The following is a 26,126-nucleotide window of genomic DNA, read 5'->3' on the forward strand; positions in this document are numbered from 1 at the left end:
ATATTTATGGAGTGCCTACCTTGTATTCAGTACCACAGATGAGAACAGCCATTCTGAGGCAGGAAGTCATTTGCTCAAGGCGCTAGCGGGGCTGATTCCAGACGCCAGCGTCACCACCCTGCTGCGCCTTTCCGAAGCCTTGAAAATTCACTGCCTCGTGTTTCTCGGAGACTCTGTCTGCCTGGCCTATTTGTTCCAGCTTGATGGCAGCTTTGTTTAGGTGATAATCAAAGAGCCCCGCTGTTTTATGAGGCGGTAATCCAAGCCCTATGTGGGGAACTATTCTTTTAGGTTGAGTGGTTTATCCCTCTGATAAAAAGACGTACATTATTGTTCTAAAAATCCAATGTCTTCTTTTCATTCCTGCATTAAATGAAGACACTTGCATATTTACTTTTAGCTGAGGCCTCAGAGGGAGCTCCAAGCTCAGATGAGTAGGTCCGGCAGCCCAGCAGAGACAGACACCGGAACTGCTCTTCCTTCACTGTTGGCTGGGATTTAAGGAAATCATCTGAAGTGGTTGAGAATGACTCCTTTTCCTTGTATTTGAACTTCTAAAGGAGTTACAGGGCCATCAACTGCCCCATTTGGGGGGCAGAAGTACTGTCCCAGCTTTAGCACCAGAACTCCTACATTCTGGAAACCCTAGTCCTGAGCAAACCAAGGTGGTTAGTAACCCTAGCTAAAAATTCAGCTGGGTAGACGCTTGGGTGGCTCAGTTGGCTAAGTGTCAGACTCTTGATTTCGGCTCAGACCATGATCTCAGGTTCATGAGATCGAGCCTTGCACTGGGCTCCATGCTGAACGTGGAAGCCTGCTGGAGATTCTCTGTCTCTCCCTCTGTCCCTCCTGTACCCTCTAAAAACAAACAAAAAACAGAACCTCAGCTGGAAGAAAAGAGAGAAAGACAGAAGGGACTGGGAAACAGGAACTAAAGCAGATAATTGCTTAAAAATGATTTACCGTCCCTAGTGACATTTGAAGCCACTTTCATACTCTATCCTGGTGACAGAATGGGAGTTTTTGGAGGCCCACAAAAACAACCTTAAAGTCCATTAAATAGTAAAATGTGGAATCTCAATCACAGGAATACAAGACAGCCTTAGAAATTAGGAGAGTAGATGTATATATGACCATATTGAATAATTTCTAAGATTGGTGCAAAAAAAAAATGTCTAAATCTTTTGCACATGTTTACTATTTATAGACGGGTAGTATATTCATTTCTTATTACCATGAATCAATTATTACAAAAATGATTAGAGCAGTGCATGTTTATTATCACCCAGTTTCTGTGTGTCAGGAGTCAGGGAATGGCTTGGTTGAGGTCTTTCCAAGGCATGGTCACAGTGGCGGGCAGACTCTTCTCATCTGAAACTCTGACTGGGATGGATCCGCTTTCAAAATCACATCCTGTTGGCAGAAGCTGAGATCCGGCCCCCCTCACTGCCTGGGCTCCTAAAGGATGCCCAAAGTTCTTTGATACGTGTGACACCCTAGCAGAGCTGTTTCTTCCTCAAAGCCAGCAAGATAGCAAAAAAAATACTCAAGCATGATGAGTGATAGAACCTTATATAACATCATGCGATTACATTGGAGTCAGTTTTCATTCTTTTTCACAGTTTAGTTTTTTTTCCCAAGTGTATTCATCACTTTTTAATTAAATTATTAAAATAAAACACACACACACATGCACCCACAATTTCACTCATCAGTAAAAAGAGTGAAATATCAGGCAAGGGAGAAAGCATTTTTTTCACTTGACAATCATAAGCCCCTATGTGCCCAGTGACTGCTCAGTAACCGTGCCTGGCCAAGGCTTACATATAATTTCACCTGTACATGAAAATTGTGGTATATCTTATGGCAACATTAAGATGTTGTAAAGAAACCCTATCATATCTCTTAAAAACACTGTTACGGTATGTTGAATCGATTGGAGAGAGTATATTATGAGAAGTGGTCCATTTAGCTTTTAATAGTAGAGCAGGCCAATTGCATTTATAGGGTACATGAGGACATGTGTGCAGGAATGTCCTAGGAAGCTACCTGTACTTCCTGTAATTACTTTACATTACTGTAAAGTAAATGGCTATTAACATCTCATGAAGCCCCCAGTGGTCCATAGAAGACCAGCAACACTGGCATTACCTTGGAGCTTGTTGGGATGAATTTCTCTTCCAACCTTAGACCTACTGAGCCAGAATCTGCTTTTTCAAAAGATTCAAATGCAGGACCTCTGGCTGGCTCAGTTGGTAGAGCATGCAACTCTTGATCTCAGGGTTGTGAGTTCAAACCCCACATTGGGTGTAGAGATCATTTCTAAAAAGAGAATAAATAAGTAACTAAAATAAAAAGGTTCAAATGCATTCCAAGTTGGGAAGTTTTGAGCTAGACTACTCTGTGCTAGAGTACCATCCATACCCAGAAAAACTCACCCACATCTTCCAGGAACTATCTACAAAGAAAGGCTTATTGCAGTATTGTTTATAGTGGCAACAACAACAACAACAACAACAGAACCCTGGAAAAAATAAAACTAACTGAGCCTCTGTAGGGGATTGAAAAATAAGTTGCAGTGTATTTATCAAAGCAACGCACTAAGAAGTTAAAATGAAGGAACTATAGCCCCATCTATCATGGATATACAGAGAAGTGGATATGGGTAAATCCCCAAAAGATAATAAAACAAAAACAACCAAGTTCCAGGAAGGAATGTACAACATAAGATCATCTATGTAAAGTACGAAGACTTGGCATGTGGGCACATACATGGGTAAGTAAGCATCAGAATGACAAACACTAGGGGTGCCTGGGGGGCTCAGTCCACTAAGCATCTGACTTCAGCTCAGGTCATGGTCCTGGGGTCCTGGGATTGAGCCCCTATTCAGGCTCCCTGCTCAGTGGAAAGTCTGCTTCTCCCTCCCTTCCGCCCCTACTTCTGCTCTCTCTCTCTCTCTCTCTCTCTCTCACTCTCTCTCGTGCCCGAGTTCTCTCTCTATCTCTAATAGATCAGTAAAATCTTAAAAAAAAGAAAAAAAAAGAAAAAGAATGACACTCAGCTTTTCCAGATGATACAAAATGCTCCTTCAGAATGTGTGGACCGATTTCTAATCCCACAAGCAGTGAGTGGGGGCCCCATTGTTTGCATCTCACCCAGCGGCCGTTGGTCAGACTTCTCATTTTTGGCCAATCTTTTGGGCGGGTGTGAAATGGCGTGATCAATTGCTGCTTCATGTGCTTTTCTCCCTTTATAAGTGGGATGTGCTCACTGACCCTCAGCTTCCCTGTTCTGGGAGTAGCATCTTCATGTCCCTTGCACATTTTCCTATTTATGTGTTTTCCCTTATTGATCTGTAAGAAAGACTAATTAAGAGCATTAGGAATGCAAGTTGATGTCCTTTTTCTGTTTAAGTTGCAAGTAACTCTCAAACTGGAGAGAGCACAGGGCAACGGGAGATGTATAGTAGGATTCTCAGTATAAATTGGGGCCCTTCTTAGGTTATTCCTCAATATCTGACAGTTTCAAATGCATGGCAGTCTTCCTGCCTTGAAAAATACTGTTTAAAAAAATCAATTAATCAACTAAGTATATAGGATTAGCAACTCTTTACATGGTTCTCCATGGTAACTTTATTTTAACTTACAAAGCTTCCCAATAATGTTTATTTTTGGTGCATTTGTTTGAGGAAAAAGAAAGGAACAACAGTGACACAAATTAGCAAAATTCAGGATTTTCCCAGTCAGCTAAATTTTTTTCCTTTGAAAAAAAAAATGACAATCTCTGGAAATTAATTAATGGAAGAAATTCTTTTTTGTGTTTGATACAGTATTTGTGTAGCTGTCACTTTTTATATCTGAAAAGAGAGACACATTTTCTTATTTAAACGGAGGGGAATCAATTTCTTTAGAATGCTGGAAAATCCTTGTGCTTAAACGATTACAAAATCTCATTTAGGTGATGGATGTTCCTTAGAAAATTTTTGGTTGCAGCCCAAAGAGAGCTGTACTTCCATTTATAATGCGAAAGGTATATCCGCCTGGTGAGTGAGACCAATGCTTTAAGTAATAATAGGCTTTCTCTCAGACCCAGAGTGTAAATGGGATTTTTAAGCATGGCAAAACAGAAACCCCACAGACATGTGTGATATTGCTCAAATTTGAGGTTGAACCCTGTCTGCAGGCCCGGCTGTCTTGCTCCAAGATTTCAGATACATTGAAAGCCTTTAAGGACGGTAGATCACCAGGCTGGTCATTCTCATCCTCCAATACTGACCAGTGAGGCTTTGGTTTTTTTGTTTATTGGTTTGTTTTGGTACCAGTATGAGTACATGGGTTTAAACAGACTTGCTGTGTGTTCGAGAATGAACGTATTCGTGCCACCCCCTCCCCGCCCCCATACCACCCATTCACGTATGGAAATCCTACCCATTCATATGATGGCATTAGGAGGTGGAGCCCTTGGGAGGTAATTAGCATTAGATAAGGTCATGAGGGTGGGGCCCTTATGAATGACATTAGTGTCCTTTTAGACTCAGGAAGAGAGCATACTTCCTCTCTGTTCTCCTCCCTCTGAAGCACAAGTGAAAAGTCAGTGGTCTGCAAAGGGCATTGTGGGGGGACAGTTCTCACCAGACCTGCGCACACTGGCATGCTGGTTTCATACTTTGAGCCTCCAGAGCTTTGAGAAATTTCCATTGTTTATAAGTCACCCGCCTGTGGTATTTCTGCTAGAGTAGCCCAAACATACTAATTAGAAACATTGTGTTTCAATCCATTGTATTCACTAATGATTGAATTTCCTCATCTTTGGCCAGCAGGAACTAATTCAGATAGGCTCTTTTGGTGCAAAAGGACATTACAGGGTCATTTTGTATATATTCTGGCCTAAGACCCAGGATAATTTCTTTCTTCCAAGATCCTTGATTCCTTTTATTATTTGTGGATGACATCCTGGGCACTAATGGTATCATGGTAAATGGGTCAGTCATTGTTTCTAAACTTTTCAGTGGAGGTAGCAGAAAATGATATATTTTTTTCTTAAATAAAAAATACAGCATAGATTTATAGTAATACTTGTGATTCAAATTCAGGTTTATAAAGTTTTCATTTAACTTCATTTATCTAATATTTATATCTTCTTTCAACTCTGCTGAAAAGCTCACATAATCATTTGTTTGATATTGTTCCTAAAACATACAGAAAAACACAGAATCGTTACATTAACATTTCCTCCAACAGAATGATTGCTAAAAACAGGTTAAGGATTTTTTTCGCAGAGCTTTTTTTCTTCAAGGTCTATCCCACTAGGATCAGACAATCAATTTATTGTTTTTTAAAGTCACTTGGAATAACTTCTTGTGTGATTTTGTCTCCAAATAAATACATAGCTAAGGTCATTCATTAATTTTACTTTCAATTTTAAGTAGTTACTTTTTCATTTATTTCAATGTGGCTGAAATAATTCACATGGTTCCAAAGTAAAGTCTACAATATGGGGTATATTCAAAGCAGACTCGTTGTCTCCTGTTCCTTTTAAATCAATCTAAACCAGGCACTCATTATAGTCTTCTCAAAAAGCAGAACTTGTCACCCCTGCTTCCCACCCTTTCTGCTCAAAAACGTTTACTCACTGCTCCAACCACTGTACTATGGTCAGCTGAGCTCCACAGGGGTGAGTCCTGGCCTGCCTCTCCAACCTCATTGTCCTCCCTTACTTGTGATGCTTTAACTAAAACGGAATTGACTCAGAGCCTTGAAGGTATCAAAATCAGTAGCACTTTTGTGTTTTTATCAATTTCATTCCCTCTGTGTGAAACACTCCTATTGTCCACATTCTGTGTGTGAGTCTGTCTAGATCCTACTCTCCCTCTGCTGTTAGGCCATTTTTCTGCCCTCTTCAGCCTCTGCCTGGATCAGAGTCCTCTTGAGTGTGCCCGTGGCATTCCACATATGTAATATCCAACACCCTGTTATACAAGTGCCTGCCAATGTGTCTGCATGTTCCACTGAAACATAAGCTCTGTTAGGAGAGGGATTTTGTCTATTTGGTTCACCGTTTTATCCCCAGAGCTGAAAACTTTTTCTGAATCTAGGGCCTCCACTAATTCACATGGTTCCTTTGTGAGTAGCCAGGAGTTTTTGTGCAGTCTACATGCTGCACAATCATACATGGCAGACCTGCCTGGCACAAAGTAGTCTTCATTAAATATTAAATATCTGATGGATTAATTTTAATTAATTAATTAATTAATTAATTTTAATTATCTTTAGATTTGATATTTACTTATTAATAGCTTTATTGATGATCTTCTTCTCCTTTAAAAAGTTCTTTTTAGGGGCACCTGGGTGGCTCAGTGGGTTAAAACCTCTGCCTTCAGCTCGGGTCGTGATCCCGGGGTCCTGGGATCTGCTTAGTGGGGAGCCTGCTTCCTCCTCTCTCTCTCTGCCTGCCTCTCTGCCTACTTGTGATCTCTGTCTGTCAAATAAATAAATAAAATCTTTTAAAAAAATTTCTTTTTACTGCTTTAGAGCATCCTTGAACAGTTTCTCTGAAGATGATGGAACTGCCATTTTCCAAGAGAGAAGCTCAGGCTTGCGATATCACTTCCTTTGGGAAGGCACACCAAGATGTCTTACCTGTTCTACCAAAAGAGGGCATGTGCTATTTATTGAAACTTGACTCCATCATCAGCTCTTTGAAGGAATAAGTGGCTTGTATAGGAGAGGACAGAGCTGGAATCATTACTGTTTGTTTCGCAGACAGCAGGCCCTGAACCTCATCTACTCCAAAGCTTAGAAGGATCTGGAAGTGTGAGGGTTACACTCACTACCATGCAGTTTGACCCTTATTGTTCCTTTCATTTAAGTGCATCCTTGTGGCTAATCTACCTTGTGGAACTCAGAACCACCTCCTCCCCCTGAATGCCCAAGTGCTCTGCCTTACACGGGGTGGTGCGAGGTGGTGGGGAGACCCTCTCCACAGGCGGAGAACCTTTGGAATAATCAAGGCAGTAAGCCATTTGAGCGCAAAGCTTTTTTTCTTCCACAGTGTTGAAAGAATTGTCAAAAGGCCACTTCTGTCATAATTAAGGTTCTTCAAAATACCAAGATATTTGTTTTGAATACTTCTTCCTTCATTCCATCACTACAGAGCCCTGTACTGTGATGAGAGCACGATGCCCCTCACAGGCCATAGACTAAAGACAGATCAGCTCTGCTGTCAATCCCTGCTTAGGCCTATTTTAGACCCTCTCTGGAAGACACTTCAAATCTGGAGAGATTGCGCTGATAAGATATTTTTAGCGCTGTGTTCAAAGAATAGGAAGAAAGAATGTAAGTGTCTTAGGAAAAGAATATGGACTTAAATCTGTATCCTCTTCAAGAATTCTTTCCGAGGCTCATTGGATTGCTTCCTGAAATATTTATATGAGCAAATATCTTGACTTACCATAAAGAAAGTCTGGGATGACATAGTCAAACAAACTTGTCTCTAAAAGAAGATAAAAGCTCCCAATGGAAACTGAGGTGGCCAGCTGCCATTCAACATTTAGGTCTGTTAACAACAGTAAGTAAATATTAGTGAAAGCAATTTTTTCATTGACTCCAAGAACTGGGTAAATACATGATCATGGTAATAATTCTCCAAAGAGCAGAGTTAAAAATGTGTGTTGTAAAGACAGAGGACAACTATTTCATGGGGTCCTTGAAGCAGGAACAAGCCTCTGAGGTTCTCCAAGAAATTCACTTTTCCTTTTCTACACTTAGCTGACTTTTTTTAAAAATAGCTTTATTAAAGTATAGTCAATATATAATAATCTACACATATTTAATGTATATAGTTTGATGAGTTTGAACATATGTATATACCCACGAAACCATCACCGTAATCAAGGTAATAGACATATCCATAGCTTCCAAAGTTGGCGTCTGTCCTTTTGGCCCTTTAGGGATTTTATTTTATTTTATTTTATTTTTTGCAGTGGGGGAGTGAGAATACTATGCTTTTAAATAGTGAGAGCTATGCTTTTAAATTTTTAAGTGCATAATACATATTGGTGACTTAGGCGTTATGTTGGACCTCAGATCTCTAGAAGTATTTGCATAACTGAAACTTTAGACCAATTGAACAGCTCCTCATTTGCCCCTCTCCCTGGTCCCTGAGAACCACCATTCTAGTCCGTGCATCAAGTTTATTAGTTTAGGTACTTCCTGTGGGTGGAATCATACAGTATGTGTCCTTCTGTGACTGGCTTATGTCACTTAGCAAAATGTCCTCCAGGTTCATTCAGGTTGTCACAGGGGGCTGTATTTCCTTTACTTTTAAGGCTGACTAATATTCCACATTTTCTTTATCCATGCATCTGTCAATGACCATTTTTGGTTGTTTCTATAATTTGGCTCTTGTGGATAGTGCGACCATGACACGGGAGCACAGATACCATTTAGAGATCCTGACTTCAATTCTTCACAATGTATGCCTAGGAGTAGGGTTGCTGGATCATATGGTACTTACATTTTTAATTTTTTGAGGAACTTCCATGCTGCTTTCTGTAGTGGTTGCACCATTTTACACTCCCCCAAACAGTGTATTTGGGTTTCCTTTTCTCCACACCCTTACCAACACTTGTCTTTTTTTTTTTTTTATTTTTTTTAAATACTAGGTATCCTAACTGGTGTGGAGATGATGTCTCATTCTGTTTTTGCTTTGCATTTCCCAGATAATCAGTGATATTGAGCATCTTTTCACTGGCCGTTTATGTCTTCCTTGGGAAAATGTCTGTTTGGTCCTTTACCCATTTCTAAATTGGGTTGCTTGTTTTTTTGCTATTGACTTGTATGAGTTCCTTATATATTTTGGATAATAACCCATTAAGAGCTATATGGTTTGCAAGTATCTTCTCTAATTCTTTTATTCCATAGGTTGTCTTTTCATTATATCCATTGTTTTCATACTGAACAAAACTTTTTAGTTTGACATAGTCCCGTTTGTCTGTTTCTGTTTTTGTTGCTTGTGGTTTTGGTGTCATATACAAGAAATCATTGCCATAACCAATGTTAAAGAAGATTTTTCCCTATATTTTCTCCTAGTACTTTTGTAGTTATGTTGAAATCTTTAATCCATTTTGAGTTGAGTTCTATGTATGATGTAAAATAAAGGTCTAATTTCATTCATTTCCATTTGAATATCCAGTTTTTCCAACACCATTTCATAAAGATACTGCCCTTTTCCACTGATTATTCTTGGCACTCTTGCCAAAGATCCATTGACTGTATACGTGTGGGTTTATTTCTGGGCTTTCTATTATGTTCCATTAATTTTGTGTCTATTTTTATGTCAGCATCATATGTACCTATTCTATTAGTATAGCTTTGTAATACAATTTGAAATAATTTGCAGTAGCATCAGAGAGACTAACTACTTAGGAATAAATTTAACCAAGGAGGTAAAAGATCTATATACTGAGAATTATAAAACATTGATGAAAGACATTGAAGAAGACACAAATGAATGGGAAAATATCTCATATTAATGCATTGAGGAAATCAATAGTGTTAAAATGTCCATGCTACCTCTGCCCCCCAAATCTACAGAACCAATGCAATCCCTATCAAAATTTTTACAGCATTTTTCATAGAAAAAAGAAAAAGCAATCCTAAAATTCATGTGGAATCACAAAAACCTGAAAAGATAAAGCAGTTTTGAAGAAGAAAAACAAAACTGTAGTCATCACACTTCCTGATTTCATTCTGCATCTTTTAATTGGAGAGTGGTATCCATTTATGTTCAGAAGAATTATTGCTAGGTAAGGACTTACTATTACCATTCTGCCAGTTTTTTTCTGATTGATTTGTGGTTCTTTCATCCCTCCCTCTTTTCCTCTCCTGACATGTTCCTTTGTGATTTGTTGACATTTTTAATGTAGTGATATTCTTTGATTTCTTTCTCTCTTTTTTTGTGTATATCTACTATAGGTTTTTTCTTTGTAGTTACCATGAAGCTTATGTAAAATATCTCATAGTTACAACTGTTTATTTTAAGCTGGTAACAACTTCTATCACATACAAAATCCCTACATGTTGGCCCTTCCCCTTGATGTTGTTGATGTCACACTTCTATCCTTCTTTTTTAAATTTTTATTTATTTATTTTTTTAAATTTATTTTCAGTGTTCCAGAATTCATTGTTTATGCACCACATCCAGTGCTCCATGCAATATGTGCCCTTCTTAATACCCACCACCAGGCTCACCCAGCTCCCCACCTCCCTCCCCTCCAAAACCCTCAGTTTGTCTCTCCGAGTCCACAGTCTCTCATGGTTTGTCTGCCCCTCCAATTTCCCCCAACTCCCTTCTCCTCTCCATCTCCCCATGTCCTCCGTGTTATTCCTTATTCTCCACAAATAAGTGAAACCATATGATAATTGACTTTCTCTGCTTGACTTATTTCACTCAGCATAATCTCCTCCAGTCCTGTGCGTGTTGATACAAAAGTTGGGTATTCATCCTTTCTGATGGAGGCATAATGGTCCATAGGATACATGGACCATATCTTCTTTATCCATTCATCTGTTGAGGGGCATCTTGGTTATACCCTTTTTTTTTAAGTTGAAGTATTGATGTCATTCTTACATCTTTTTGTTATGTTATTGATGTCATACTTGCATCTTTTTAAAAAAAATATAATTCAAACACAGTGTCACGTTCATTTCAGGTTACAACATAGTGATTCGACAAGTCTGTACATTATGCTCTGTTCACCACAAGCCTCCCACTATCTGTCACCATAAGATACTATTACAATACCATTGATCATATTCCCTATGCTGTCCCTTTTAGACCCTATACTTACATCTTTTATAGTGTATATCCACTGGAAATTTTCTGTATTTGTGGTTATTCTTAATACTTTTATCTTTTAATTTTTATATTAGAATTAAAAGTGGGTTACATACCTCCATCACAGTATTTTGTATGTATGTGTATATTTGCCTTTACCAGTGAGGGTGATCTAAAGAGGAAATTGAAAACAAAGATGGCCAACAAAGAAATGAAAACTGGTACAAATGTAAGTGAAATTTAAATCAAACAAAAGGGAATTATAGAAGCAAAAGCTAGACACAGGAAAGTTGGTTCTGCCTCCACTTGAGAGACTCTGAATGTGCAGCAAAAGGAACTTATTGAAAGTGAACTTATCAGCATAAATGAGGAAAATGGTTGTAATGAAAAAATAAACATGTCCCAGAGGAAGCAGAGCTGGTGAAAAAATGTCACGTGAAAGGATTTCTCAGAGGTGTTTCATGACACTGAAGGCACAAAGAACACAATGTTGAAAGCAGATCCAAGCTTAGGAAGGAGGATGACAATTCAACAAGGTGTAGGAAAGAGGCTTATTCCATGTTCTAAGTTCTACCACGAGAAGAAAGTAAGCACTCTTCAAACTGCTCTTGATACATTTTTTAACAAAGAAAACACTTTCAGCCTCAATGTTTCTGACGTTTTACAACTGACATAAGGGAGTGCTTAATGTTTCAACATAAATTTTTAAAGGCCAAGGAACAATCATGATTTTTTTTCCCCTATTGATTATTCAAATCACTGTGCATGGTTTCAGCAGCTTCTGCAAAGGGAGGAACACCTGTCTTCAGAGGCATTTCAAATGCTCGTGAGTGAATAGTAAATGTGCTTCAACTATAAAACCCAAACTGAGATGATTCAAAATCTTGGACATCTCTTTTCAGTATATGGTAAGGAAAAGGCTAAGGCTCTTCAGCTGGCTTATGAGTCCCAGGGGGAAAAGCTGATGGCATGAAAACAGGAAGGTACAAGAAGAGGACTAGCTTTGGAGAACCAAGAATCTGAACTAAATATTAGTTCTTTCACTCATGTCTTCTCCAGTCTTTCTTGCGCACACATGCAATGATGCTTTTGCCTCATCTATAAAATGAGGACAGTAAAACCCATAGTACAGGATAGTTCTGAGTATTAAAAAAATGTAGGCATATACACATGAAAAACTGTGATGCATAGAGCTTAACAGGTCCCGGGGACCCCCAAACTGTTGCCATATTTTCTATAACCACAAAAAGAGTCGAAACATAAGTCAGAAAAATAAACCTCCAGTGGAGGTGGCAGAGGGCTTTCCCACCCAACAAGGACAGGAAGCTGTCATTTATTACAGGCTTAGTCAATGTCAGGGACCTGAGAGAGAAGATCTTACTCAGTCAGTACAATAGCATAGCAAGGTGTGACAGAGAACACATCTAAAGGCAGCTTGTTCTGATGACTCTGAACTTTCTCCTACAGAACATTGCCAGCTCTGGGTGATTATGGTTAGGCCAGTAGCTAGTTAATCTATAAGACATCTTGGATATTCTAGTAAAAATTACAGGTATTTTTGGGGTGCCTGGATGGCTCAGTGGATTAAGCATTCGCCCCTTGGTTTCGGCTCAGGACATGAACTCAGGGTCATGAGATTGAGCCCCACGTCTGTCTCCACTCTCAGCACAGTGTCTGCTTGTCCCTCTCCCTCTGCCCTTCCCCCTGCTCCCTCTCTCTTTCTCTCCCTCAAATAAGTAAATAATTTTTTTAAAAAATTATAGTTATCCCAGAAAAAAGTTTAAACTCTACAGTTTCTGTTCACATCTAATTATTTTCCTGATTCCACATTCATAGAAAATGCACTTTAGCTTCTCTGCTTCTCATTTTGTTTGAATACACTACAAAGAGAATCAAATTTTAATAACTAGTATTAGTATATGTTTACATATAATGAGGCTATCTCCATGTTCGCACAGATGGTCTAGAATAACCAAACATCATTACCACCAGTTCTTGTAAATGTGGAGCATCTCTACTAGTTTCTTTGATCTGTATCAATGAAATATTGTTATTTTGATAGTCATTTTTAAAAGAAAGTTTTGTGCTATACTAAAAATTTGCTAGAATCATAAATTTTTCTTGTTTCTTTCAGAGGTGAGTGGGGAGAAAGGTTTTGATGGTACATATGTCCTCTCCTAGAGGTTGAATACACAGATTCGGGTAGACCATCATCTGGTTTAGCTGTGATCTAAGAGTTGAGCGGATGCAGAATCAGCCTTAGAAAGAGCCCTGGCCCTGCTTGTCTCTTCTTCTCATCTCCCGTCATTCCTCCACACATTTTTCCTCTAACTTTCCTGAGTTAACAGTCCATGTGCCCAAGATATCCTGTTCTGACTTGTCTCTGTACCTCAAAGTGATGTAATAGTCCAAGAAAAAGATATGGCAGCCATGGTCATAGCAGAGTGGATGGACAGTATGATTCCTAGAGAAGTCAAAGATCCAGAAGAGCAGATCCTGGTACCTTGTGCTCCCCCTCCCCCACCTAAATACTTTACAATGACATAAAGACCCTTTGCTGTCTGCCCCTCCATCCATCTGCCTATCATCTCCCACAACCATAGGAGCTGTGAATTTCAGGCACCCTCTGTGCCCTACAGATCGCTGCTTGTTCTATATTTGCCTCCAGGTGATTCTACTTGCCTGTGCTTTCCTGTCCTGTCTTGCCTCCTTCGTTTCCCAGAGCAAATGTTGCCATAGATGAACTTTCCTAAGAGAACTAAGTGCTTTTGCCTCCTTGTTCAAAATACTCTTTAATATATTTCAGTTTTGAGGTAACTGAGTAAAAAGAATAGTATTATTTTGTCATTGGCACCAGATTTCCCATTAGGGAAAGAACCATTTTTATTTAGAAAAATATACTGAAAAGTTGCAGCTAACAGAAAATAAGGCCTCAGGAGAAAATAGGAATGACACAGAGACAGATGAAAAAACTGATCCACAGAAAGCAATACGGAGCTGGGAGAGAAGCGAGGGCAGAGAGGTTGGGGGATGGGCTGAAGACATCAAGAGGATGGGGTAGGGTAGAAGGTGGGAATGTAGGTCACCAGACAAAGCAGGGACATTTACAAAAAGACGGATCTAATATTCAATTCAAATTCATCGACCACGTGGTCATGAGACGCAATGCCCCCTGCTGTTAGTACCACTTACCTCCAGTGAAAACCTCCTCTCTGTGGCACCATGATGTGAGTGGAACTTTTGGAGTGTGAAGGAGACAGATCTGTGACCCCTCGTGTGAGCAAGACTGAGAGAAAGGCACAGAGATCAGAGAAAAAAGAATTCTGAAGAAACTGGGTCACCAGAGTTGGCAAGGAGATTTAAATAGAAATAGAAATGCCATCCTTCCCCCATTCCAAATCCCTGCCTGAACCATAGACCCCACGTGAACCTTATACCAGTAATTTTCCCCACCTGTAAAATTAGAGGGAGAAACTAGATGGTCCCTCAGGGCCCCTCCAGCTTTAATATTCTGACTCTAAACTTTCCACTGAGCTTGGGGAAACTAGCACAAGTTATGTCCTATTGTAGAAAAATATTTGGTGTTCTGAATTAACTTGATTAGGCACTGGAGATGACATAGATGATGACAGTCGTTTAACACCTAGGTAAAGGGGGAAAAAAGCAAATTAAGAGAAGTATTCTCATGGCACCAAACAATGGCTTGTTTGGATTCTTCCAGCAGTTTTGTAGCGTCTGTTCTAAAAATTACAATGTGTTTTGAAATTACTACTTGAGTGCATAACACAACGTGTGTCATACATTTATGTAATTATGTTATTAAAATGAAGTTTCCAGTATCTGTGGATACACACATGCCAACAGAAGCAAAAGTATCAAACACCCAGTCTCTCCAAACCCGACAACTTAAAGATGGCCAACACGGGCTGTCAAGTAGCGACTGATGTCGAGGGCTTAGTCCAATCAATTGATTGAAATGCAATTATTTGGAAGGAAAATATTAAATTGTTCCTGTTTATCTGCCAGAGGCAATTATCTGATTGTGTTTAAGTAACAGCAGTCCCAGAGAGCTATCACCTAGAAGAACAAGCATGGGTTTGTCAGTCCTACCCTATTTCAATGAGGACAGGTCTATCTGTTTTGCAACGGAGACACCAATACAAGAGAGAAGACACTGTTGTAATTTCTCAACTGAGCAGATATTGATATTAGTAAGTCAATTCACCATTAGTCATATTTTGACTGGATATGTACAAAACCAGTGGGGTCCTGTAGAGAGTTCTTTAGGAGCCGTTAGAAAGTATTTGGCACTGGGAGTAGAAGTCAAGCCCACAGAATCTGGAAACAGCCCGAGTTCAAGTGCAGACTCTAGCCTGGCATCTGTTGGTTGGGTGATCTTAGTTGCTATCCATACTTAAGTTTATTCTCCTGTAAAATCGTGCTCTACCTAATAGTTCCTAAGTCTTGGGTTTGTAGCTGGGATTCAGTGAATGAAGACAGGAGTACTGACAGCGATACCCAGTGTATAGCAAGTGTTATATAAATGTAAGTTGTCATTTTGGTTTGAAGATTTTGTCAGGAAGAGAGATTTAGAAAGAGTACTAACTAGGAAAGAGATAAGCAGGTGTTCTTTGTTATACTCTTGGGGTAAAAATAAAGGATTTAAAGACAATATGATGTAATGGTAAGGTGGATACCAGTCCACCTCTGGGTCAAACAGAGGGGAAGGAAGCTACTGTATATTTCTTGCCTACTTGATTCCAGGCACTGGGCTAGGCACATTACCTGGGGCAACTTACACCAGCTTTCTAACATTCCTAGAAATAGTTATTATGATCTCTGCCTTACAGGTGAAAGGATGGAGGGCTCGCCTCCTAATAAATGGGCAGTCCCAATCACAATCAGGTCTGTAGATTCCAGCCCTATGGTCTTGGCACTGTAAGGTGGCACCGTTCCCTGATGGCACAGAGGTTGCAACCATTAAAGTCAACTGTCTGAAACAGAAGTCTTTAAACTCTTTGGTCTTCATGACCACTCTCAACTCGTAAAAAATCTTCTGAGGACTTCAAAGAACACTGATTCATGTGGATTATATCTATCCATGTGATATTAGATATCAAAGCAAAAAAAAGTTTTTCATGTATTTATTAACTTAATGACAATAAACCCATCACATGTTAACATAAATAATGCATATTTCTGAAAGATAACTATATTGAGCAAAGCAGAAAATACTTGTGTAAAGGGAGAGCATTGTATTATGGTTTTTGAAACCTCTTTAATGTCTAAAGAATTATCTGAAAGAAATGATTAGAAAATTTCAGGGGGATGCTCAAATAAATGTAATAAGAAAAGTGCATGAATTCATATGATTAGACTAAATAGAAAACCTATATTTTGAAGTCTTCTATTTTGGTGGGGAGAAGTATGGGAACAGGTGAACTAAGCCAATGCAAACAGTGGCTCATGGCATTCCTTCAGTATTTTCTGGTTGAGAAGTTCCATTAGGTTCGATCAAAGTCATAAAGTTTTAAATTAAGCTCTACTTAAATATGACTATCGGGAGGGAAACTTACCTTCAGAGGAAGCTTCAACACTGTGTGGTATCTCTCTTATGAAAGTTTCTGGACTGCTTGGCTAGATCAAATTGTCTACAGTCATAAGTATGAGGAAAAGTCTGGAAGAGGAAGATGTGGGAATAAGATAATGCAGGAGATGAGACATGCTGAGTTGGTGACACCAGTTGTCTGAACTTGCTTTAGGACTTCCCCAAACTATTTCTTCCAGGTGACTAGGAATCTAAACATTTCTGGCATGTTCTAATATGAAGAACATTGTTGAGATCTGTTTCCTTAGAATTAACTATTTGAGACACCACTGTATATTTTAAAATACACAATCAGGATGAAACCGCATGCAGACATGGGTATTTATTTACTGCTCACTCTTCTATGAGGGTATTCTTTTTAACCCATGCAAGGGTCCATCAGTTGGTACAGAACACCTGAACTACAAGGTTTTGCAGGTTACTACCTTTCATTCACACAAGTGCTAATAGACAATAAAGTATTAAAAAGTAATGTAATATAATAACAGACAATTAAAATGCTAGCAAAGCATATTTATTTATTAGAAAAACAGTTTGGCCAGTGGTTGAAACTGTAGAGCCTGAGGTAGATTCCTTGAGGTCAATTCTGTTTCCACTGTTTATTGCTCCCATGACCTTGGGTGAGTTTCCTAATCTCTCTGTGCTTCAGTGCCATCTATAAAATGGGGATAATAATAGTAATTTCTAATTTGTAGGGTCATTGTAAGGACTAAATTAGTTGATATATGTAAAATGCTTACAACTAAGCCCTCTAAAGAATTTGCTGTCATCATTACCATCATCGTTATTCTACGGTCTAATGGTTCCTCTTAACTCTGACTTGAAACGTCTCCACTACTGTACATACCAAGTGAGCACGCAGTAAAGACGGAAGCATATGGACTGCCTTTTCAGGAGAAAACTTAATCCTCAAAATTTCTGCTCACTTGGGATGTTTCTGACACTCAAGGGAATTTCAGATGAGATTCCACTGAATTCTTTGGTGTGGAAACTGTACCTGTCACTAGAGATGAGAGTCTCTCCCAAAAGCTTCTCTCCACTTCATCCATATTTCCATCCCTGAAGATAAGACAAAAGATAAGAGCCGTCTCCAGGTTGAAATATTATCGACATATGCTCTGTCATAACATGTTTTCTCCTTTTGTTTCATTTTTCATTCTCCTTTTCCTTTCCATTCTGCCACAAGCTCTATGTAACCAAATAACTCACAAGATAACTTTTTATTCTTCCTTGACAATTTCTCCTTTGACTTCCACTTCCCCCCAGATTTAAAACAAATGATTAACTGTTGGAATAAACCAAACTTCCCCCAGCATCTCCTCTCCAGGCCACACCCTCTGCCTCATTCTTCCCCAGGCAAGTGCAGCCTCGGGGCACAACCCCGTCTTCCTGATGCATCCACACTTATTAAGAGTTTGCAACCACTTTGGAAAACAGTGTGGAGGTTCCTCAAACAATTAAAAATAGAGGTACCCTATGATCCAGCAATTGCACTACTGCGTATTTACCCCAAAAATACAGATGTAGTAGAAAGAAAGGCCATCTGTACCCCAATGTTCAAAGCGGCAATGTCCACAATAGCCAAACTGTGGAAAGAGCCGAGATGCCCTTCAGCAGATGAGTGGATAAAGAAGATGTGTTCCATATACACAATGAAATATGTGTATATGGACCTTTCTGATGGTCTGAATCAGAAAGGATGAATACCCAGCTTCCGCATCAGTGTGGATGGGACTGGAGGAGATTATGTTGAGTGAAGTAAGTCAAGCAGAGAAGTCAATTACCATATGATTTCACTTACTTGTGGAACATAAGGAATAGCATGGAGGACATTAAGAGAAGGAAGGGAAAATGAAGGGAGGGAAATCAGAGGGGAAGATGAACCATGAGAGACTGTGGATTCTGAGAAACAAACTGAGGGTTTTGGAGGGGAAGGGGATAGGGGGATGGGTTGGCCCAGTGATGGGTATTAAAGGAGGACATGTATTGCATGGAGCACTGGGTGTTCTATGCAAACAATGAATCATGGAACATGACATTAAAAACTAATGATGTACTGTATGGTGACTAACATAACATAGTAAAAAATAATAAAATAAAATAAAGTACAAAAATCATATGAGTTTTAAGAGAAAAAAAGATTTTTAAGGAAAAAAAAAAAAACAGTTTGCTTGTAGCTCACACTGATTTTAGCACCCTTGGAATATTTTGTACTTCAGCAGACACAGAAGGAATGTAGTTGGCAAATGAAGTCATAGCATGGTTTAGCAATTCATTTTTATTACCAAGCAGAATTCCAAAGCTGACATGCATTTCTTACATCCTGAAGACCCACAGACCCAAGATGAACACCACAACCACCTCCAATCACTCCCACCAGCATCAGTGCAAGGAAGGACCATAAACCAACCAGAGGAAGGCTTAGCTAGCTCAATGATCATTGCTTTATATCCCAGTGAGTTCAGTGCACAATCAGATTCTTAAAACAGATGATCCTACTGTTTCCCCCCAAAAATCTCCATACACTAGACCTCCACTCTTATGGTTCAGGGGTCTCTTGGAAGCTTCCAAGAACAGTGAATTAGGAAAGTGTTGGTTTTGCAAACCAATAGTACTGTAATGTTTAATAGCCACTTTCTGGAGAAAAACCACTGATATCTACGAGCTAATCTAAATTGTAAGGTAGGTTAGAAATTGTTTCACATCAGTGGGAAAGTGCGCCCATGTACCAATTTTGTCTGTTTAATTCATATTCCAAAAGGAGGATCATATTTTATAGAAGGAGATTGTATTTTTAAAATGCACCCTCACTTTGCCTTTCCCAGCTGTCTTTGGCTAAGACAGCATTTTAAGCTTTTCATTTTTTTCAGATATTGAGGGTTTTCTCTGAGGCACTTTTATTTCTAATAAGGTTTTCTATGCCCTCTAGTGGTTATTTTGTTTCCAGCGTTTGAGGCAAAGTAATGTGCAATTAGGGAGCAAAATTTCGCCTGAGGGGGATAAAGAAGAGCCTGCTGTGCTCCTAGTATTTGAAATGGTTTGGGGAGCGCCTTCAGAGAGAGGAAAATTCTGGAATGGCTTCACCTCACGTTCCACAGAGACAGGGCAAACTTCCAATTTATTTTTTCCGACCTCTTTTCCTGTGCTCCCCAACACAGGGCTGTGTAAAATTCTGCCTCTTTTAGACTGCATTTGATAGTTTATTATAAGAATTGGTTATTTCAGTTTGAAAGTTGACAGGGAAGAGCCTATTTCTGTCCTTAAATCCTGGCTGCTGGAGAAAAAGCTCTAAATTTCACTCCTCTGAGAAATGGAAAATTAATTGTGTCCATCTTTAAGACCGCTGAGTACAGCCATATGGCATTTTGTGGGGCCCTTTTTCCCATTTTCAAGTCCGGCGCACGAGGTGGGAACCAAGTTAATCCTCCTACTCCGGCCTTCCACAAGCCACGGTGATTTGAAAAATCCATTCTGAGATGTAACATCTGTGGCGGTGTGGTCAGAGGCAGATTTGTTTGCTAGAGCCTCCAGGCCCTCGGAGCGCCTTCTGTAAATTTTGATCTCTCGTAATTATTGGAAATGACACCAACTCTTCTTAATTAACCCCTCTGACATCAACAGAAGGTGCGCTGACTCCGTGAGGTCCGTGCAGAGGGCTGTGCGTTGGGATGGAAAAGATTCCATTGCTCGGCTCTCTCCTCCTGTGGTCCCCAGGACTCAGAAGACTGAAAAGATGGGGTGGATTTGAGGCCAGCATTTCACGTGGATCTGAGGAAATGCTAGCCATTGCTTATCCAGTGATAGAAGAAAGGGCCACTTTTAAATAGGTGGCCTGGGAAGAGGCAGTATGAGATGTCACAAATGTGTCCAATGTAACTGACCACCATCTTTTCCATAATTCTTCCATCGCATTTGCAAGAGTTCTGTGGTCAGTGTTTATATTGTGAAATAGATCTCTCTTCTCTCTCTGTCTCTGTCTCTCTCTCTCACACACACACATAAACACAGTTTACTACTGAACAATGAGAAAACCAGGACCCCTCTCCCATACCCACTTCCTTTATGAGGCAATGTCAATCCCTGTTTACAAATTAGCATATGAATGGTTTTTCTTGTAAGAGAATTCCCTTTGCTCCATCTCCTCACTGATACTTTGCATTGTCCAACTTTCAAACTCTTAACCAATCTGCTGGAATTGAAATGGCCGCTCTCTGCTGTCCAATTTTGCATTTCCCTGAATACCAATGAGTTGAAGCCACTTTCTATCTCTTTGTCGGCCATTCACGCTACTTCTGGGAAATGGCTCTGTATTTTTACTTATTGTTTCTACTGAATTATCTCTTTTCTTCACTTGTAAGGACTTTTTTTGGTGTATTCTGGATATGTAGGGTCAGCTGTGTCTACAGCAAATATCTTCTAAGACAGCCTTTCAATACATTTGAGACTTGTCTTTTGCTCTCTTTATGGTGTGTTTTGATGAACAGAAGCTCTTCATTTCTTATGTGTTGAATTTATCTATTTAAATAAATTTTTTTAAAGATTTTATTTATTTATTTATTTGACAGATAGAGATCACAAGTAGGCAGAGAGGAAGGCAGAGAGAGAGGAAGGGAAGCAGGCTCCCTGCTGAGCAGAGAGCCCCATGTAGGGCTGGATCCCAGGACCCTGGGATCATGACCTGAGCCAAAGGCAGAGGCTTTAAACCACTGAGCCACCCAGGTGCCCCAAATTTATCCATTTAAAGGGTTGCAACTCTTGTGGCTTGTTTAAAGATCCTTTCCTTTTTCAGATTTTTAAAGACAGACTCCTTTGCCTTCTGAAGTGTTACTGTGTTATCTTTCATATTTGTGGCAAGGAAATTTGATTGTCTGCAGGCTCCCCCTATGTCATGCTCCTCTCCCCTTTCTGAGGATAGTTACTGTGGGGAAGTAGCTTCTTAGTCAGCAATTAGTTATTAATTAGTTAATTCATTAATTAATTCATCTTTGCATGGAGATGGAATCCAATGACTCTCTTTTTCTAAAAAATATATATATATATATTTTTTTTTCCATCAAGGTCATCTCTTTTTTTTTTTTTAATTCTTTTTCTTTTTCCTTCTTTCCTCTTTTTTCCCCCCTCTCACCTCCTAATACATACTTTTTTTTAAGTAAAGGGAATACCATGATGTTGCTCTAGCCTGGCCCCTGTAGACGCAACCCCAGGGCCTGCTGTAAAACCATTGTAGAATGGAGAGTGGGAACTGTTGTAGTTGGTGGTCCAGCATGGTCTCAGGCTTATGGGAAACCCTGGTCCATTGGTTCGTTTTGGGATCACCTTGATTTGTCTTCCTCTAAATAGGGACTCATCTAAGGCCAAGGAAGTCCTCACTGACTCTTTGTCTGAGAACTCTACATATGCAAACCCTTTAGGATGGCCACTAGACCTGTCACAGAGTAAGGTAATGCAGTTGATTGAACCACAACCATGAATGAGTGCTTCTGGCCCTTCTGCTGTTGCATCATAGCCTGCTTTGCCAACGTAGATGGAAGAGGCATCAGCCTCCATCTTCTCTTCACTGGACATGATCACTGGGCCAACATTGCCTGGAGGTGGACTCATATTCATCTGTTTCTCTACCTCGTTCTGTAGCTCCTTTAGCTTCTCTGATTCCTCCCCCATCTCCCTATCTTGAGCTTTGACCACTTAAAGCTCTGGGTCCTCAATGATTCCTTCCTCCCCGGGTCACCCTCAAACAGTCCCAGTTACTCCTCCTCCTCTTGACCCTGGAATATGTGTAGAAGTGATGTGACACTAATAGAAGTTGTGTGTGCCTTCTCTTTTTCCTCATCCACAAAGATTCAAGGACTCTGCTCTACTAGGATTTGGTGAAGCTGCAGATGGAAGGAACAAAGATGCTTGAATCCCTGCACGCAGGTAAATGGCCTGCCAGCCAGGAACACCTACGCTGGGCAGTAACTTCAGCAGGAATATGATTTGTGTTGTATTAACCACTACATTTGGGGGCTACTTTGTTTCATCAGCCATCATTACCCTAACCAGTATGGAAATCGGCATCTTGAAGTTGGAAGCCCCCTTAACAAATTGTGAAATTTGTAGCATTGATCTATTATAGGTGGGTGGGAGGGAGCAAGGAAATCCACAAGGCAAGACAGAAATAGAGTTCCATTCCATGGTAGCATAAAGCTTTACCTGCTGTAATTTTGAAAGTGTATCTGGTGCCTAGTAGTTGTGTAGATCTGCAAGCAGGAGTTGGAAGGAGCTAGAAAAATGTTAGTGTGTTCATTTTTGTTCACTGCTTATAGCAAAATGTAAAAAGAAGATGTGTCCCAGCAAGTAGTGGCAAACTCAAGAGCTGAGGTGGAAAGTTATGGAAAGAGCCTAGAAACTGGGGCTTGGCAAAACTCTTTCTGCACTCTTAGCCAGGATTAAAAGTTTGAATGAGAGGTGCTTGGGTGGCCCAGTTGGTTAAACATCTGACTACTGGTTTTGGCTCAGGTCATGATCTCATAGGTTGTAAGACCGAGTCCCAAGTCGGGCTCCTGGCTCAGTGCAGAGTCTGCATGAGATTCTCTCCCTCTGCCCCTCCCCCCTGCTCTCACTCTTTCTCTCTCAAATAAATAAATATATCTTTTTTTTTTTAAGTTAGAATAAAAAGGATTTTGAACAACAAAGTTCCAATAGAGGTTCTTAATTACACAAAGGGATTAAGCTCTGTGGCAAAGATTGCATTAAGGTTATTTCTTTTCAACTCAAGGTTATTTTATGACATAACCTCAAGATTGCATTGAGAGAGTCAACCCATGGGAGGTGGGGTGCAGAAAGCAAAGATATGTATCAGATAATTCGATCCAGGGTAGAATTAATATGGTTATCCATACATGGGATTTACTGGAAGCAAATAGGTAAGGAATCTAGTAAGTATCTGTAGGAATTCTCTTGCTAAATAAACTGAAGTCTGGTTTTTAAAAAGCCTGGGACTATAATGTAGCTCTCCTGCCTCCAAACTTGCCCCTGTAGGAAGCTGGCAATGAAAACCACTTCCTCAAGGAGAATGTATGCCTCCAGCCCATTTCAGATGGGGCCTTAGGGCAGTGGTTCTCCCAAAGTGTGGTCCCCAAACCAACAGCTTCACCATCACCCAGGAAACTGTTAGAAATGTAAATCACCCAGACTCACCGAATCAAAAATTATAGGCATGGTGCCTGGCAATTTGTGCTGCAGTAAGCCCTCCAGGGGATTCCGATGTTTGCTAAAGCTTGAAAGCCTTGCCTCAGAGAAGAAACAATCAGGAAATATATGCTGGACAGCAGGGAGCTGTGGGAAGGAAGTTTCTTCTAGAGAACAGAATTGAGCCTAATCAAGGTAAAGAACACCACACCAAGGGAAAATAGCCTTCCCAATGACTTTATGGCAGGATTCCAATGTTCCCATGATGATTGTCTTCTTTCCTTTCCTTTTTCTGAAGGAGCTTTCACATTGATAATATCTTTAATTTATTCTGTTTCTGTGTATTGGAGTGGGATGGTTGCCAGATAACTAGTCTTTTAATTCCTAAATAGATAATGAGGATCTACAGCTAGACCAGTTACTGCTGATGGAATGTGAGGAAAGTGGTTAAGAAGAAACCTCCCGGTCCCTGGGCAGTGGAGGCCCCATGAAATGAAAAGCTGTTGGGTCCCTGACTCACTGTGTAGACACAAACGATTTTCTGACCAAGAACATCTACACTGATTTTTTTTGTGTGTGTGTAATAAAGTTCTATTGTTTTGAAACAATTTCTAGTCCTACTTATTTCATTGTTAAAGTATGTTGCATTTTTTTATTTTTCCACAAGTTAATAAGTTGCTTTATGTCTTAGATATGTCTCTTTAAAAGAACGTACATTATATTCAATTAAAGTGTAGTCCGAAAGTCCTATTATTTTTAACTGAGATATTTAGTCTTTTCACATTTATTGTAATTACTGACATATTTGTATTGATTTTTCCACCTTATTTTATGGCTTCTGTTTATCCCATGTTTCTGCTTCTTTTTCCCTCTTCTTTCTTGACTTCATTTGGATAGATTGATATTTACTTATTTACTTAGTGGCTGGCTGACTTCCTTATCTTTTATAACTCCCGGGTGAACAGAATTGGGTTCATTGCAATCCTTGCTTTATGACAGATTTTCATCACTATGTGTGTGTGTGTGTTTAGAGGAGTGGGGGGAAGGGCAGAAGGAAAGGGAGAGAGAGAATCTTCGCCCAATGCGAAGCCCAACATGAGGCTTAATGCAGGGCCTGATCTCATAGCCCTGAGATCATGACTGGAGCCAAAATCAAGAGTTGGATGCTTAACCCACTGAGCCATCCAGACGCCCCTTCATCACTGTTCTATGCAAAACCTTCCTCTGTGTGATCCATTTGTTGGCTTGTCAAGTGATACAAAAAACAGTTATGACCTAATTGCACAACCGTTTTTGCTTTTTCCCCATTCTCTTTCCCATCTCCTTAAGAATATCTGCTTGTGTATGTGCAGGGCTTCTCAGACTTCACTCCAGATCTCTTTTTTACTTTTCATTTTCTTGTTTCTTTGAGTTGCATTCTAGGTAGTTTTTTTTTTCTCTTATTCCATTTCCAGTTAATTAATTTTCTTTTTGCTGTGTCCAATCTCTGTTTTACCAATCCATTAATATTTTTTTATTTCAACTTATATTTGTTATTTCTAGAAGTCTGTTTTTCTAAATTTGCTCAATAATTTTATTGTCTCCTTTTCATCACTCCTCCTCTCAAAGCTGTCTTAAATTTTTAAACAAAATACACATTCTATTTTACAGCCCGTTCCTGATATTTCTCACATAGGAGACCTTTGATGGTCTGATTCTTCTATCCTCCAACTCTGATATATTTCACCCATTGTGTCCTTTTGTTGGCATTTCTTGAGATTTTTTTTTTTTAATGTGTTTCTCATTTTCCTTGGAAATTTTACCACTAGGAATTCTTGGAGACCTAGGTTAAAGCTGTGTCCCTTCAGAGAGGTTTCCCATATACTCTGTCAGTTGCCTGGTGGTATTTCCCATCTGGAAATCACTTTAAGTGCAATTCTCCACTTGAACTTCAATTTTAACGTGCAGATAACAGCAAGTTTACATGAGGGCTTGATGCTGACTATGATTTCTCAGGGGCGATTCGTTTTCCTTCTATCCCTTGTCAAAATAAATGCAGCCTATTACACATGCTGCTCCCTTCTGCTTTGTAGCCTTATTTATCATTCTTCCTAACATGGAAAGTAGAGCCCATTAACATGCAGAGTTTTGCAAGATCTCTTACTGGAATCTCTACTTTTTTGAGTTTCCTACATTTTGTCCTACCTCTTATAGTTAGAATGTATCACTCAAGACACTTTTAAGAATAAGAGTGGGTGCTGTTAATAATTAGACCAGGGCAACAGATATTAACTAATGCTGTCCTCGGTAAACCAGGACATATGCTCACCCTACTCATCCCAACTGTATCTGTTTTGGTATCTGGCTCAAAACACCAGATACTATTTGGAAAATTACAGCTTTTGCTGCTCGTTGACTTCTATTTTCCCATCTGTATATGTATTTTTACCCTTTGTGGATTCTTTAGTTTCTTACCAACTCAGTGAGCATTTTTACGGGTGTTTATGAAAGTATTTTATTTATCCATTTTTG

At 39.6% G+C, this 26,126-nt stretch overlaps 1 pseudogene; it reads right to left on the reverse strand.

The window, feature by feature from the left end:
* The window catches only part of LOC111146937, an 88,287-nt pseudogene extending 64,642 nt beyond the window's left edge, over window positions 1–23,645 (reverse strand).
* Between the last annotated feature and the right edge of the window lie 2,481 nt (window positions 23,646–26,126).

Source organism: Enhydra lutris, unplaced genomic scaffold (assembly GCF_002288905.1).
Source record: "Enhydra lutris kenyoni isolate GAN:26980312 unplaced genomic scaffold, ASM228890v2 scaffoldscaffold15, whole genome shotgun sequence".
Lineage (NCBI taxonomy): Eukaryota > Metazoa > Chordata > Mammalia > Carnivora > Mustelidae > Enhydra > Enhydra lutris.